Source organism: Lagopus muta, chromosome 1 (genome assembly GCF_023343835.1).
Source record: "Lagopus muta isolate bLagMut1 chromosome 1, bLagMut1 primary, whole genome shotgun sequence".
Taxonomy (NCBI): Eukaryota; Metazoa; Chordata; class Aves; order Galliformes; family Phasianidae; genus Lagopus; species Lagopus muta.
The window spans coordinates 173859239-173877043 of record NC_064433.1 but is presented as its reverse complement, the minus strand read 5'-3'; the positions used below and the strand labels follow the sequence as shown (position 1 = coordinate 173877043).

Sequence of the window (17805 nt, the reverse complement as noted above, 5' to 3'; positions counted from 1 at the left end):
TGTCTCAGCATCATCCATGCTGTGGGGTTTCCCAGGGTTGTCCTGTCATGTCAGCAGCCAAAGACTTTGGTTCCTTGGGACTGATAGCTCCCAGAGGAGGTGTTGACTTATCATCCCTGCCTGAATGAGCTTCAGAAAGAAAGGTTTTTAGTCTTTCCCAGTGCTGGTGCAGTTAGGTGAGATTGTTTTTCCTTCCAAAAGGAAAAACTAAACTGGAATACACACTTTGCTGTATAGGAGAAGGAAACAAAAGGATAATAAATGATGGCAGCTGGGCAAAAAACTATTTGGCTATTGTATTTGTGCAGATAAGTTTCATAAGAGAGGTAACAGCTCTACTTGTCCCCATGTGCACTGGTCAGAGCAGTAGGGGAGAGGAGAGGTGGCTGCCTGGGTACCTCAGATTGATGCTTTGGTGGTATTTTCTGAACTGTAGCAGCAGGGTTTTCCTGCCAGCACAGCGGGATCTGCAAGCAGCAGCTTCCCAGCTTGATTCTGGGAACAGCACCAAACTCTACAGCACGCAGCAAGCTGGTTTTGTGCTTGGTCGGAAGTAGGCTGATATGATGCAGTCCTCCAAGAACCTGACAGAGACAAAATCTGTTCGAGGAGGATGTTTCCCATGTGAGGTTCAGAGCCTGGGATGACTTTCCTGCCAGCACACTCGGTGAGTCTGCGGCTCAGCTACTGCCTTTGGTGAAATTGCGGGAGAAGGGAGATCACTGCCATTCACCAGCAGCACCCTGAGCCAGCTCATCCTTCTAGCTATTTCTGTCTGCACTTATCTATAGCATCATCCTCCTTGTGCCTGTGTACCTGCCAAGCATTCAGAACAGGCATGGCTGTGGCAGCCTCCTCATTTCTCTCCAGCCTGAAGGATAAATAACTGGATTGCTTTTCAAAATTCTTTTCCTGCATCAAGAATTTACAGCAGGAAAGCAGGAGAAATGCTTTCAGGAACAGGTGGACAGGTGGATACAGCCCTACTCCTTAGCCCCTAGGGAGATACCTCTTTGGAGAAGATGTTTTCCTGGAGTGAGATATGGTCTTGGGTAACAGTGGCATACCCAGAAATCGTGACAGAGAAGACCTGGATTTAACTTGCTTGCAGAGGGACCCGGAGCAGAAAGCTGGATGCTTGGGTGAGTTCATGTAGCTGGCTTGTAGAGTGCGGCATATTTTCTTCTTTGTTACAATCTGAGTTATCTGATGTATAAGACAGCAGTACCAAAAATCCTAGCATCTATATACTATCTATATGCTATATGTTGTTTGCGTGCTCTGGGGTTTTGTGTAGTTTGGGCAGTGAAGTACACCCCTCTGAGTTTAGTACAACTACAGCTATGGTTTGTAGCTTTGTTCCCAACTGGGAATCTCACTGTTCACCTCTGAAGTTGTGCAAACGTGCAGACTCACAGAATTCATGCATTGCCTGAGTCTCTGTAACAACTCTGGTTTGAGCCAGTGAATTTCACTGTGAGTGAGAACTGGGTGGGATTAAAGCATGTCCTCTTTCACTTTCCGCCATGGAGATGTATGACTTCAGAGACAATGAAGCAAAGGTTATGTATATGTTTGTAACATACAGCTTCTGATCCTTAAAATACAAGCTATTGGTTTAGTGAGATTTTCTTTTAAATGATCAAGTTCTGAAGACAAAAATCGCTATCTATTTTTAAGTAACCAAACTGTTTCAGTGTGCAGCTGTCAGGACTTCTCGTATTATTTTCCTATCCTTCTACGGGTTGAAACTGTCATTGTGGCATTTGAAATAAAACTTGGATTCAGGCAATCTTTATTGATATTTGTTTGTAAAATCTGTGATTTATTTAGGGATTCCTATGGAAATACTTACATTGGAAGCTCTTTGAAGATAAAGGTACTCTGCGTAGTGTTTCTTTCAGTATTTGTTGCGTAGAATTATTTTACAACTATTGGTTTGCAAAATTTAACTTTAAAACATTAGTGGATTTTAACACTTCCACAGCAGTGTAAGAGTATTTGTAGTTGGCTTCTGCCCCAATGGAGCATATGGGCTCAGATGGCTTTGCTCTGCTGGCTGTGGTCTGGATGATGCTTCTGGCCAAAAGCTGAGTTTTGAGCTTTCTGGCAAGTTGCCTACAGGATGTTAAACCTGACAGACCCATGGAAGAGCGTATTTTGTCCTGGTGGTTTGAAGTTATCTGTCTTGAGATGAGTCAGGTATATTTGAACAGATACACATGAAGTTTTTTACTTTTCTCTCATTCTATAAGTACAGGTAGGCAGTTCTTATACATATGTATCAATTGATGAGAATGGTAGGAGGTGAGGAGTCATTTTGCTGTCTAAAAGTAGAGCTAGTTATTCAGGCTGCCAACTCCAAGGAAAAAGTGTACAGCTCGTCTCATGTAAGTGCTCTGGAGGAGCTTTGTCCCCTTTGGGTATGTAATGTCTATGCAGTTAAACAGCTTAGTTCCCCAACTCAGTCTCATGTCCTGATCTCAGTCCAGCAGGCTGGATGCATGTTACATGCTTCTCATGCTTGTCTTCTGAAGCAATCTAATTACCTCCCTCTGGGACAAAATATGTGGTAGCTTTGAGGATGCCTTACTGGAAGACTTGGGCATGATATCAGAACGGGTCTGGCTTTCCAAATGTCCTCCAGTGGTACCCTAGTGCAAGGGTTACCAAAAATACTCAGATGCCTATGCCTTGCTCTAGGACATGCAATGTGGCATTTACACAGTTAAAATAAATAAAAGCCAAAGTAAAATACTGCCCTGGTGAGCTACAACACAGGCCTTACATTGGGCAATTTTGAATGGAGAAATGAAGCAGTTGCTGTGTTGCTATGTAGCATCTTGTGGGCATGAGTCTTAACATGTGAATGTAGTTAGGTTAGATCTGTGGGTGCTTTAGGACATGAAATCTGTCCATGGCATCTGCTTTTGGAAGGGTGTCTATTGGTGAGGGAAACGCTTACCCATGAAGTTGAACTTGATGCATTTCAGGCAGCTGACAGACGGAGCAGATCTTACCTGGTGTGCCTTGCACAAGGCCACCCAGCAGGTGAGTGTCAGTGCTGGATGCAAAAGCTTGACTCATATTATTCCCTGGGACAAACCATCTCTCCAGCATCCATACATCCCTGCTTTGTGCTGTCCTCATTCTTGTGTGATTTGTGAAATGCCTGGTAAGAAGCCAAATGCCTTCGTGCCTCCCAGTGGATCTAGCTGAGAAGTGCTTAGCACCGTGGCTATGGGAGGATTTGAAATCGGCAGCATCTGTGGGATAAAAGAGAAAAACAAGGGAGAACAGTTATGTTCCTAGATTTTGAAAAGAAAAAAAAAGGACCACAGCTGAGACCCAGCAGTGCAGCCAAGTTGGCAGGTACCTGCTGTTGTGGTCACAGTGGCCCTAACCAATCCTTTACAAGCTATTAAACCACACATTTGTGAACACAGCTACACCATGCTCCTTTTCATTCCAGTTCCTATGGAAACATGATGTAAGAATGTCTAAAATAGGTACAGTGCTTTGAAATTATTATTTTGATCTTTTTTTTCCCCCCCAGATTTCCTTCATTACCTTCTAACGCATTAAAAAGGTCACTGCCATCATCCATCAGTGGTGTTCTACCCTGGGTTGCCAGGTTTCTGCATCCTGGTACCTAATTCCTATATGCAGACTATCAGTGCTCCCTTCCCCCAACCTCCCTCCCCTTCAGTGAGGCAACATACTGCGGGTGTAAGTGTTAAACATATATATAACACAAATGTACTAAACAGATCTTGGATCCATCTCCATCTCTTACAAAACAAATGAGAAATGTGTGGCTCTTTGCAGCAACAGGTGAAGGTACAAGCTTTTCCCTCCTCCTATTGGGATCATGGCATAGTGTTGGCTGGGAGGAAGTGCTGGAGGTCATCTGGTCCAGCTGCCCATGGAAGCACATCTATCCTCAGTGGTGGTGATGGAGATGGTGGAGCACTGGATGGGCATCGTATGAGTCCCCCCTACCTTTCTGGGAGAGACAACACTGGAGGACACCGTGGGTTCTTGAAAATGAAATTTCTCTGCCCACAAAGATGTGCACTCTGATAAATGAAAAGAGGACTGTGTCTTTTAAAGCATTCCCACAGTGTTCCTGTGTTTTCTTGCATGTGTTGTAAAGCCATCATCTCTTTGAGCAGTCTCCTTGACCTAAGTAAAGTCTAGGATTTTTCAAAATAGCCAAGTCCTGTTTTCAAAAGCCTCCTTTGATGGGAGAGCCTTAGGAGAGCTAGTGCTAAATCCAGCAAAGGACTAAAAAGCCTTGTTTAAAACCAAGACCTAATTTTTATCACTTCTAGGTTTCTGATGTCTTGCAGTACTGTGCCCTAGAACCTAGTGTAAGGCACCAGAGGAGAGCTGGAGACTTGTCTGTAGCATGTAAGGGGAAGCAGGCAGCTGCTCAGAAAAGTGATGGAGGACTTTTGGGTAGTACCAAAGCATGTTGCCCCGTATTCTGAATACATTTTCCTGTCTCTTCTGTGACTCCCTGCTGCATCCCAAAGCTGGGATTGAATAAAAGGGAGTTAATATTGGAGCAGTATTTTTCCTGACTGCACATTCTAGACAAAATGTTTTAGAGTCACAGGAGTAGCTGACACTACACTTCAATATTAAACTGCTTCATCCATTTGAGAAATATAGATATCTACTTGAATTTTATCCCAAAACATCACACCAGATTATGTTCAAGGATGCATTTGTGTAACCCATGGAGAGCAAATCACAGTTGCACATCATGTTTTGCTTTGCTGTGTGCATAGTCTTTGCATGATGATTTACATGCTTGTGGTAAGTATATATGGTGTTGCCATTGTTTTATTTTGGTGTAAGGCAAAGGGCCAGTGCAAGCCAGAATAAAACTTTCCAGAGTGATTTCAGGGTTGTTGTCACAGTGGAGTGGAACCATTTGTTAGCAAAGCAGACAAATGGAGATGTAAATGCTGATCTGAAAAACGTTTTCTGAATCTTGGCGTTTGCATTTCTTGTCTGCTAAAGTTCTTCCTTGCTTTGAATAACAGTTGTTGGCTTTCGAACTAAAACCAATGCCAGCAGAGATCAAAATCACGAGCACTGGAGCAGCTGTGGATTGTAAAGAGAAACTGCTTTGTTCTAACATGGAAATGCAGGGGTAAAATTCTGCTTTTGAAGTCTCTTCTCTTAACTGCTTTGGAGCTGGGCCAAAGTAGATATAACCTTTATAACCTAATTGAAAAGTTCATGCATACATGCAGTATGTAGGTCATTCACATTTATCCTGAATAGCCCAGACATGAGTACAGAAAGACACTGCCTTTCGTCCCTTCCATTGTAGCTGATCTCTGTACTGCTCTTCCTTGTTCATCTGTGCACATTAATAATGAGAAAAGACCTGCAAGATACCTTCTAGTATTCATAAATAACTAAAAAATGAAATAAACAGTTACAAGAGCCATTGAGTAAGGGACAGTTAGATAATAGCTAACTCAGGCCATAGCCAAGTAGTTACGTTGTAAATTGTCCTCTTAAGATCTTTCATCTTGAGAGTAATGGCCTTATGAGAAGTCACAGGTGGTTCAATAAAGGAAAATCATCAGATATTAAGCATTTTTAGAGGTAACATTTGCAGGAGTACCTCATATGGAAATGTTTCAATACTGGAATACCTTCCTGTGTTTTACAACTCCCTGAAAGGAGGTTCTGGTGAGGTGGGGGTTGAACTTTTTTTTTACTGCTGAGTAACAGCAGTAGGACAAGAGGGAAAGGCCTCAATTTGCACCAGTGGAGATTTAAGTTGGATATTAGCAAAAGCTTTTGAGAAAGTGGTCAGATACTGGAAAAGACTGCCCAGGGAGGTGGTCACCATGACTGAAGGTGCTCAAGAAATGTGTAGTGGTACTTATGGACACAGCTTAGTGAGCAATATTGGTTGTAAGTGGACAGCTGGGCTAGATGATCTTAGAGGTCTTTTGCAACCTTCATCATTCTATGATTTTGTAGCCTCCCAGTCCTGCCTACTGCATCAAGTTTTCTGAGCCCCTGGTGCTGTCAGACATGCTGACAGACATGAAAAATGATGTGAACCACAGAGACGCTCTGTCAGACTTCTAAATGAGATGTACTGTGCTTTAGGTTCCCACAGGAATTCTCATTGAATTTGGTCACTGATAATGATCTACAAATACAAAAATCAATTGAATTCAATGGTTGTGCTGGATTGTCGGACAGTGCACTATGGTGAGGACAGAAGGGAAGTAGTGAACTAAAAATACCAATTGCCTATCTAAACAAGCAGGTCTCAAAATATGTAAACAGTAGTACAACACTGTCCAAGTTGAAGCCTGTAGTGCAGAGCTCCTTAATATCAGAGCAGTACTGACTCCTTGACTGAATGTAACCTGTGGCAGGGAGCATAGCCAGACACCAGGGAATGGCACTGTCCTTCTAAGCCATTTCTGAGGGGCCATGCAAGGTTTTGGCTGCATGAGAGCCCCAGCCATGCTGCCACAGTGGCTCCATGAGAGATCATGACAGTTCTCTCACCACGATGAGAAGCCACCCACATCTCAGCCTGCAGAAGTCTTCCTCCTGCACCTCACAGCCATCCCTGTGGTTGATCTTAGCCTGGTAGATAATCAACAGAGATAAAAAAAGGAAAAAGAAGTGTGAGCAGAGCTGCAACTGTTCGATGTTTGGAGTGAAGCCAGAGAGATGCATGCACCTTCTGAGACACTGTGTTGTTAGGTCATGTTAGCTACAGTGGACAAGCAAAGGGACAGCAGCCGATACAGGGTTTGTTATCAGAATTAATTTTTGCTGAATCTGCCTAATCAAATATTTATATGCCTTCAAGGGTTAGCACTTCTGTATTGAATTCATTTGTTAGTGGGCATGGTGAGGATGGGCTGACAGTTGGACTGGATGATCTTAGTGGTCTTTTCCAACCTTAACAATTCTATGATTCAATTCATATTTAAAATGGTTCTAGAATGAAACATTTCTGTAAGCAGGAGTATCTTGGTATAGTTCTCAGGAAGTTAGCCTCAGAGAGCTACAGTTGCTAAGAAATAATTGTTTTGCTGAGCTTAAGTTCTTCATGTTAATACAAATAATAATAATTCTGATCCCCCCAAAATGGTGGCTTTCTAAAACACATCACAGAGCTGTCCTGTCTGGGCTTTGCCACCTCCAGCACATCTGTGCCCCCATGGCTGAGCTGTCCGAGTCCCCATCCCTGCCTGCTGGCATGGGACAGCTGGGAATGAAGCAGGGTCAAGGCACCTCTTCAAGGAATCCCCCCATCCCTCTACTCTTTCAGTCACCCAGCAGAGAGAAATAAGGACTGCATCCACAATAAAGAGGTTATAAAGGACTATGGTGTATATGACTATTTTACCTTTTTTCTTTTGTTGTTACTCTCTGCCTCTGAAAAGGGCATATTATATTTTTTTTTATTATTATTGTGCTTGGTTGTTTCAGAGCCCTGCAGACATTACTGTTAGTGTTGTTATTAAATTTTTGTGTATGAAGAGAAACTGTGGTAGAGCCCAGATGATAGCAGGGGGATTGAAACTAGATGATCATTATGGGCTTTTTCAACCTTGGCCATTCTGTGACTCTATAAGAGTATTTTGCTTGAATCGGATCTCAGTAACTTCCTCAAATCCAGTTGATAAATAAAGGCCCAAAGTATCCTTAGCTCTCAGGCAGTTAGCAACAGAACAAAAAGTAATGGCTTCAGAACAAAAAGTAATGGCTTCAGATTATGCCAGGGGAAATTCAGGTTGGATTTTAGGAAGAAAAATTTCTTCTCAGAAGGAACAGTGAGGCTCTGGCACAGGCTGCCCAGGGAGGTGGTGGAGTCACTGTCCCTGTAAGTGTTCAAGCAAAGGGGAGATGTGGCACTGAGGGATGTGGTGTAGAGCAGTCACAGTCATGGTGGCTGACTGAACTCCATCTTACTGCTCTGTCCAACCTTAATGATTCCATGATAAGTGCTAATCTACCTCTGAGTATGACCACACTGAGTCCTTCAAAGAGTTAATTCCTCTGTTTCATTACAGGACAGGTTGAAAGCAGAGGGATCTTGATCAAATCTTTGCTGTTTTGATGGCGTGCATGTTTGGGTGAAACTGCTGTAACAGTTATTGCAATATCTGCAAATTCCTTTTTTTTTTTTTTAAATAATAAATGTAATCCCTTTGAGCATGTTGTGCACTTTATAGCTCTTAAATAAGGCTTAGGCTCCAAGTGCTGTCATTGTTTATGAAAACTAAGTTGTCTTCATTTGTAAAAAGATGAGAATCTAAGCTCACTGGCTCTCATTGCAGTCAAAGGGATGTCTTTGCTTCGGATGCCAGTTGGAAAAGGACCAGCTCTCTGCCTCTGGGATATGTACCTTTAAATTGTCCTGCATCCTACTTCATTAATTAATGCATTCTGCACTAAGCTGTGACATTTTCATTTTCTAAACTGTTTATTAATTCCAACACTGAATAATTAAAAAGGAAAAAAAAAGAAAGCACGAGGAAAATGTACCTCTGAATTACAGCACAGAAGCTGTGTATGCCAGAAGGTACGCAGAGTGTAAGACTGCATGCATAAACCAAGAGTTGTGCAAAAGCCAACATAATCCAGAAGTTGTATTCCCAATTATAAATGTGTAGTGTTTTTAAATGAGTGCTGCAGTACCCTCAGAGTGCTTCTTTTGTGGCTTTTAACTATGGAACTTGGTGTAGAGTTGCAGGCTGACATAGCAAAGTAGCATCATTAACCTCCTTTCCACTGTAAGAAGTGATAAATGCAGGCTGGAGCGTTCTTTGAACATTGTTTAAAATACCATCTCCATAGATAAAGCACATACCAGCATCCGACCTTATTTCAGCAGAAAATTTAAATGACAAAGGAGGATGGGGGGGAGGAAAGGAATACATTTTTAGGGGCTGTGAGAAACCAAACAGAAATTGTTGAGGTAGCTGCCGAGAGCGTAGGTCTTAGGGAGAACAGCAAGTGTTTTAATCTGGCTTCTGCCCTAGTGTTTCTCTAATAATGCAAAAACACAGTAATAGGTTTTAATCTTCTGTTTCTCTGTACAGAGCCTTATCTTTTCCCCCTGGATTTCCAGAAAAACAAGGTTTGGAAACTTTGATAGAGGAATCAGATAAATCTGTGCAGGTTTTCATCTGTTCTGTACTGAAATGACACAATGCACTGTGGCAAAAACACTGGGTAAAATTAAGAGTATGCAGCCCCCAGGAAGTATTAAGATTTAATAGCAAGACTGAAACCTGATGTGCCATTTGTTCCTAGCCCCACTGAGCTTTGCAGCATGGCACTTGGATGCTCTTGTAAGCGTGCTTCAAAATGAGCCTGTGCTTGGTTACGCAAATTATCCTTGTACCGAGGAACTACGATGTGCTACAAAATTAAAGCTGGGAGGGAAAATAACCACCGTGGGATAATATGCAATAAATCCACTGAAGCTGCTGGCTCTGGTGAGGTAACGTCTTGTCCCTATATGGGTGGAACATTTCTCTACGGGATCGTTAAGGCTGTGCTCAGAAGCATCCAGCTCGTTGAGCCACAGTGGGAAGAGCAGGGATGTTGAGCTGCTATCAGCTTTTCCCAGTAGGAATACCCTGCTGGGAAATGGGGCGAGCTGGTGTGGTGGGCTGAAGAGCTCAGCTGCAGCAGCCCTTTGTAATTGCTATCCCCTCCTGATTTCTGCGCTGAATGCACAAAAATACTTCTTGCAGACAGATTTGAGAACAAAATACTTGTCACCAGAATAAAACACTGCATGCTAAGCCCCACTTTGTGACTAGTTCTCCTGCCTTGTTCCTTGGGAGCACTATTTGATATTGAGTCTCTCATCCAGTGTTACAGTGCCAAAGCCCGATGCTGGGAGCGAGCGCATCTGTTTCAATTGGTGATGTTTAATTTTTCATGATGCGTGCAGCTTAGTGCCTCCCCAGGTAGGAGGCTCTGATGCTAATGAGCAAGGAGGTGTTGTCTGGCTCCCCAGGACACATGTGCTCTCTGCCTTTCGTCTGTTAGCCACATGAGCTGGCAGTGCTTGTACTGCATTCACAGAGGAACCTTTTCCTACTATTTCTGTTGGGAGAGAACAGAAGGTTTCCCTTCCCCACAACTTCCACAGGAGGCTGTTTCTGCCTGGAGATTGGGCTGGTGGAGGAGCCTGGAGTCCTGCTGGAGGTGGGTAAGCATTGTGCCCCTGAGCTGGGGGGAACAAAGGGCACAGGCTAGGGCTGCTTCTGCCCTGCACGTTCTCCTTAGGGGCCAGGACTTTGGTCCTCACAACATTAGGCTCAGTAGTACTGTATTCACTGCAAACCTACACAGCAAAACCATCTCGCATCTTCCATGATGTATTCAATGTTTTGGTTTTCTTCTTTTTTTCTTTTTTTTTTTTTTTTTTTTTTTTTTGGTACACAGTTTAAGATGATTGTCACTTAAGATCTATTTTCTTTGATCATGTTGAGTAGAAAAGAATGGTAAGGCTTATTGTATGTACTTCTTAACTTTTATATCAAGGCAATTGAATAGCACAGCAGTTGTTATATCCTATTAAGTCTGTTGTATGGTGTACTTGGCACTGCTTATAGGAGGGTTGTTTTGAATGCATACTTCCTGTTTGCATAATTTCCCAAGCTGTTGTTTAGCCTCACCATTCATTTTTGTACCAAATTCTGCTTTTTCTCTTTGATCTCATATTGTTTGTCAGGTGGACTTTCAGCAGCAGTGTTTCTTAGTCTGCTGCACACAGAAAACAGAGCATTAGTGAAGAAATATAAGTGGAGGAATTTGTGACTTTTCTAAGTTGTGCTGAAGAGATCTGGCTGAAAATGTTACTAGAACAGAATCTCCCCTGCAAGAAGACTGAAGGAAAACTTGAATATAGGTAGACTATACCCTTCAGTGGTCTCTCTCTGAAAAACAGAGGAGGCTGCCATGCAGCTGGGATCTGCTCAGACTGCTTTGGGGTCTTCCTCTGTAGAAATTCCTCTTTCAGATGAGAGAGATCAACAAATGTCATGGACTGTTTGCATGGAGCTTGCTTTGCAGAGTGTGCATCCACTTGGTCCCATGAGCTTGTTAGACGCCATAGTAGGAGTGGGTCCTGTATCCTTGAGGCTCTCTTTGGCCTTGGTGTCTGTGGGGCACAAGTTTGCCATCAGAAGGCTGCTGGCACATCTTAACCTGCTTTTCCTCTGTTTCATAGCATACATAATAGACCAGATATCATGAGAACGTGAGCCAGCAGTGTGCCCTTAAGGCCAAGAGGGCCCATGGTATCCTGAGGTGCATTAAGAAGAGTGTGGCTAGCAGGTTGAGAGAGGTGATCTTTCCCCTCTGCTCTGGTGAGGTCATATCTGAAGTACTGCACCATTTCTGGGATCAGTTCAAGAAAAACAGGGAACTTCTAGAGAGAGTCCATTAAGGGCCATAAAGATGATTGGGCCTGGAGCATCTTCCTTATGAGGAAAGGCTGAAAGACCTGGGGCTGTTCAACCTGGGAAAGAGAAGCCTGACAGGAGATTGTATCAGTACTTATGAACATCCAGAGTGGGAGTTGAGAGGATGGGTGTAGGCTCTTTTCAGCAGTGCCCAGTGCGAGGTCAGGGGGCAATAGGCACAAGCAGAAACACAAGGTGTTCCATCTGAACACAAGAACTCTACTGTGAGGGTGACAGAGCACTGGATCCAGCTGCCCAGAGAGGTGGTAGAGTCATCTTCTCTGGAGATACTTAAAACTCGCCTGGTTGCTTTTCTGTATAACCTGCTGTAGGGAAATTGCTTTAGCAGAAGGATTGGAAATGAGCGAGCTTCGCTTGCCACAGAAAACCACAGGGATTTGCCAGTCCTCAGGTCTGACTTGGGGTTAGCTGGGTTCCTGCTCCTTGTGTTTTGGCTATACAGACCTTTACCCAACAAAGACATTTAGTTTCGATGTTAGACTGGTCCTATCCTTTCTGTGTTTTCTATACTCGAACTATGGGCTGGCAAGGTTGTTTTCTCGTAAGTGAGCCTTCAGCTCTTTAGGCTTTCAGCTCAGCCTGGAACTGAGGCAGATTTTTGTTTGCTTGTTTTTTTTTCATTTGTAGAAGTATACTTTATAATTGAGATGTATGGCGTGCTCTGCATGCTTCAGCAGAGCTAAGCAGCTCGTGCACTAGGGAAACACTTCCAGTAGCAACCCTGAGCTGGATGGGCTTTTGTTATCCCATAGCTGAGGGATATCTGTGTGTCACTGATGGGTTCTGTCAGCTCTCACAATGAAGTTGTGGGATTAATATCTGCTCTTAATTTCCAAAGAGATTTACTGAATCAGTACTTCTGTGAATAGGGAAGCAGATGGGTAAACAAGGATTAATGGTTCAGGAGAATGGAGCTCCATGCTCTGGAGAAGAACAGGGTTCTGCAGTGGATGTCGTGGTGTCGGGCTAAAACACTGGTCATCGTTTCTGTAGTTCAGCAGATGAAACTGTATATTGCAGAAGAAAATCAGTTTGCATTCATTCATGTTTGGGATGTGCAATTAAGTTCAAACAAACCAAAAACCCAACTATTTATCAGAAGATACAGCTGTGTGTCTCTTTGTTGGTTACTATAATGTTTTGTGCCCTAGTTTGTGGTGTTTTACCTGGGACCTTTTAGAGATACAGAAAATTACTTTCAAAAGTGCAAGAATGAGCAAATGGTGGAAAAAAAAATATTAATCTCATATAGTATTTAGTTTAAAGTGGCAAACCTCTAGGAGTTCAGAGTTTATAATGCTTTGCAGTCAACACTGCAATTATGTAGTGACAAACAGAAATTTCAGTGCTAGCTTGTAAGAGTGCTGATTTGGCAGTCTGTATACCTGGGTTTTTCTGGGTAAGAGTGGCCAGAAATGGAGGGAACATTTATACAAAAGCACAGTAAAGTAGTTAGGCCTGTTTCCTTTTTCAAGCTTTTAATATTTCATGTCTCCTGCCAACCCAGCTGGGAATCTTTAAAAGCACATCTTTACAGGAGCTGACCAAGAATTTTTTGGCATAGTTTTCTTCCTCTCCAAAAATGTTTATGAATTGAATTTGAAACTGTAAAGTTCAGATTAATTTTTCATTTTACAAAAAGTTTAAGAAAATTGTTTTGAATCTGAAATTGGGCACGACTGTTTTCAAAGTAAAAGAATTTGATTATTTTTATTTTTTTTTTATCTGCAAGGTCGTAATTACACCCAAAAATAAAAATAAAGGAAATATTTGGTGGTATTCAGAATGTTTCATTCTCCCAAATGCAAATGTTGCCATTTGTTTTTCTTTCTATCGGAGATAAAAAAGATTCAGTCCCCAGAATTAGAAATAACAAAGAACTCAGTCCAGTGAGACTGTGCTTTTGCCATTGATTTTATATGGAAAACAGAGGGGGAGTACTGTGAGGTGGCCTCATGAAGCTTGTGACCATTATAATAAAGCATGAGATAATGATAGATGAATATGGGAGCATACAGATGGTACCTGGCGGTCCATGAAGGAGGCAGGGAGCCACGTCCAATTTGCTGCATTGGTTAAAGTGGGTATATTGCCTGTCAGTGTACCATATGTAGTGCATCACCGACGGCTGGCTGCTGTGTATTCCTTCACCAAATGAATCTTGGACATGCTCTGCTAGTGACAGATAATGAGCTACGTACTTAAAATTAGCTATGCATTTCTATCTACTTTGAGAAGACTATGCTTCATTTCCTCCATAATAAGCCTCTCTTCCCAGCTCCCTTTCTCCCCTCATTGAAATGAAGCAATCACTAGTGTTTCTTGTGGGTGTAAGCCATGGGGTTGCCCCTGTTCCCAGGCAGTAACATTCTTTCTACAGCATGGTTCTTGTGAGCAGAGTTTGGAAAAGACCTTCAGATGATCAGGTCCAGCCATCAGCCTGACCTGCTGAGTCCCATCAGTAAACCACAGGGACACTGAAGTGAAAGGGTAAGGAGCATCTGCCCTTTAACGCATGCTTTATCTACTGTATCAGAGCAGCATTTCTATCACAGCACTGGTTTAACAGCTCAGTAATTACTGCTGCTATACAGATGCCCCAGTTGGTTTGGATTCTGGCGACTCACATAAAAAGTAACACTAATAAAGAAATGGAAGATTAGAAAAAGTAAGAATTCTGATTTAGCTTCTGTTGCACAATGCAGTTATTTTGTTTTGGTTGCCACCTAATGATGATTTTTTTTTTTAAACATTTCAAAAGAGTTTGTAAAGAAAATAAGATGCGCCTCAGGTGTCTGTTCTCTTCCAGCAACTTAACACTCTGAACCCTTTGAATAATTGAAGGTGGTAAGCTCCTGGGATTAAATGTTTGTGATGAAAGCAGTGATCTAGTCATGCAGAGAGTGATCTGGAATTGATAAAATTTGCTATTGCATTTACTAGACTTCTTTATTTCTTCTTTTTTTTTTTTTTTTTGCCTCTCTGGTTTCTGTTTAGAAAACAAACTACAAGAGAATTTAAACAGCGAAATAGAAACTGTAAGATGCATGTTAGCTTTCTGCTAAAATGATCTACACAGAAGGTCTTTGAGCCTTACTTGGGTAAACCACACTTCTTTTTCTTGACTTTGCATCCGGATGTGGAGTCCTCAGTACAGGAGAGACATGGAGCTGTTGGAGTGCATCCAGAGGAGGGCCACAAAAACGATCCAGTCAGGATGTCAGGGGGGAGTTCTTTACAGAGAGAGTGGTGAGGTGCTGGAGCAGGCTGCCCAGGAAGGTTGTGGATGCCTCATCCCTAGAGGTGTTCAAGGCCAGGTTGGATGGGGCCCTGGGCAGCCTGGTCTAGCATTAAATAGGGAAGTTGGTGGCCCTGCAGGTGGCAGAGGGGTTGGAGCTTCATGATCCTTGAGGTCCCTTCCAACCCTGGCCATTCTGTGATTCTGTGAAAATCAAGAAGCAATAACCAGTTAACTCCTGCAAAACCTGCATATCACATAAGATGCTTCTCCTTTGAGTTGGAGCAGCTCCTGTGGGAAGGGGTAGAGTTGGGATGGAGATGGGGTGAGCCCTGCCTGGTCTGGTCTCCCAGCCCTGGAGACAAGGTGAGAACAGTGATATGGGGCATGTGAGCAACCTCAGTACATAATGATGCTCAATGAGAAAAGGTAGAACCAAAACTGGCAGGGAATGAAAATAAAGTTTCCCTACCTGGAAAACTGAAGGTGGTAGCTGGAGAGCAGCTAGGAGTGTTTGTGGTGTCTGGAGTGCCAAAAAGCAGGAGTACTAGATGAAAGCCTACTCTCTGCTCCCCAGGGAATTTTTGTCATTTGTTTCAGCAGAGAAGATATCATTGACAAGGTTTAGATATTTAGAGCAATTATGTCAAAGATAGTTTGCAGCAGAAATCAAGTAATTTCTTACATCTAACTGCTTCCTTATAGCATACAGAGAGGAACTCAAAGAGTGGGCTGCCACCTTCTCTTCAAATTCAATTGCTGCCTGCACAGTTTACTTGAAAAACATCCTTAATGAGTGGGTAACAAGAAAAATTATGACACCATGACAGTGACCTCTGCTTGAGGAAAAGGAATTGTTTTGATCAAATGAGTTAAAACTTCTTCCATGAGGCTGAAATCTATTTTTGTATGGATACCATATAAATAGCTGGAAGAAAAAATATGCTTTGTTTAAGGATCCAAGCTTTCTGGGCTTTCAATTAAGGAAGGAAAAGAAAAACCCCAAATCTTCACATCTGAAACCTCTGTAAGATCCTAAAGCAGGGAGAGAAGGCAGGAATTTCCAGTATTTTTGGAGGTAAAGAAACTGATCAAAACAAAAATCTTTCAAATGATCTTAGATAATCATGAAAAGTATTTTCTCTTCCTCGGAGCTGTGGAATCATAGAATTAAGTTGAAAGGGAAATGTCCCTTCAAGGACATTTGGTCCAACTCCTCTGCAGTAATTAGGGACACTTACAGCTCAACCAGGTTGCTGAGAGCCCTGTCAAGCCTGACTGGTCAAATGTCTCCTGGGATGGGACATTCTCTGTGGGCAACCTGTGCCAGTGCTTCACCACTCTCACAGTGAAAAACTTCTTTATATCCGATCTCGATCTCCCCCATGTCCCCTTGTACTATCACAACAGAACCTGTTGAAGAGTCTGTCCCCTTCTTTCTTACAGCCCCTCTTCATATATTGAAAGACCACTCTCAGGTCTTCTTGGAGCCTTCTTTTCTCCAGGCTGAACAAGCCCAACTCCCTCAGCCTGTCTTCATAGGGGAGGTGCTCCAGTCCCCTGATCATCTTTGTCTTTGTGGCTCTCCTCTGGACCCTCTCCAACAGCTCCCTGTCTTTCTTGTACTGAGCAATGTACTGTACATTTCTGGATGCATTGTGACATGTTTTATTTGACTCATCAGACAGGGTGTTGTAGTACCATTAACAAAGTTTGTGTATGTTGTCTGCCATTTGACTCGATGGTAATGGAAGTGCTACAATGACTTTGAACCAAACAGCCATCAAACAAGCCGTCATATTAAAGGCCCTACAAATTTATCTGAGAAGAATCCTAGCAGGGAAATGGATTAGCTGCACGTTCAGCAAAACTGATCTTGAATTTGAGGATGCATAGTGTGTAGGTCACGGTAAGATTCAAATGCGTTCACATCAATCCTTCAGAACATAAGTTTCCAATACCACATATTCTGCCTCGTGTGGCCTTTAGCAAGAGGGAAAAATTTGAGGTGGTGCCTACATTTTCCCTGGAGAATCAGATTGCTCGTTTTATTTGAGCTGCTCACTTTGCACAGGTGTCAGTGTGCTTTGTGTGTGTGCATGCGTAATCCATCACTCGCAGGGCCAGCCAGGCAGCTGTTATCCCTTGGAAAAGGAAGAAGATAAAACCTGCTGACGATTTATGCCTTGGTCTGACTGACTACTGTCTAGGTTAATGCATGCATTCTCATGTACTATAAATATGTCTGTTATAGAGGACCTAGGAGGCAACTGTCATGTATATGATAGCAAAATATTTTTCACTACAATTTCCTGGATTTGGATGGCCACAACTTTCTGAAACATCTGCCTTTTTGGGTGAGAAGTCCCAGACATGGCTTAGGTCCAAAGATGACAACCTAGTTTTAGAAGTCTTACAGATCACTGTAACATTTTTGAGAGAAATGAAAGCGGAAAAGGAATTGCTTGTGTGTTGAGTAATTTTTTAAGTACTTCCTCAGGGACGTGTGGATCATGTGAAACAAACCTGATAGGCTGATTGTGCTCATTCGTACAGCTGGGGCTGCAGATGTTGGGGAAATGGTGTTAGTGATCATTTGAAAAAACCCCTGAGGTTTGTATGCAGCACTAACCCTGTGAGTCCTGATGTGAATCTCCATGTGTATCAAGTATCCATGCAAAGTCAGTCAGTTTTATAATCGGCCACCTGATCCAAGGCTGTCTCAGAAAGTTTCCCGAGCTTCGCAGGGTCATGGCAAACAGATCCTCCTGGAGCAGCAGGAGCCCTCCTGTGCCCGCTTGGCTGGAGGGAATTGGTGTCCTCAGAATAAATGAACTCAGCGACACACAGGGAGCCTACAGCAGGGCCTTTGAAGGCTGGAGCTCCTCCAGCACTTGGTGGGGTGTTGGATTCCTGATTGTTTTCTGTAGAAAGGTGTGCTCAGCCCAGAGCAGAGCAGGCTGAGGGGAGGCCCCTTGGCAGCTGCAGCTCCTCACAGGGAGCAGAAGGCAGCACTGAGCTCTGCTCCCTGTGACAGTGACAGGGCCCAGGGGTTCT

The 17805-nt window shown here is 43.0% G+C and overlaps 1 protein-coding gene across 2 annotated transcripts in view; it reads left to right on the top strand.

The window, feature by feature from the left end:
* The window catches only part of MTUS2 (microtubule associated scaffold protein 2), a 267070-nt gene that overhangs the window by 27414 nt on the left and 221851 nt on the right, over positions 1-17805 (top strand). Inside the window, exon 1 of one of the 2 annotated variants that reach the window (XM_048933634.1) lies at positions 547-1142. The exons of the other annotated variant lie outside the window; for it this stretch is intronic. The gene's annotated coding sequence lies outside the window, so the exon portion shown is untranslated. Of the gene's footprint in view, positions 1-546; positions 1143-17805 lie in introns of those variants that run through there. 2 annotated transcript variants of the gene reach the window in all.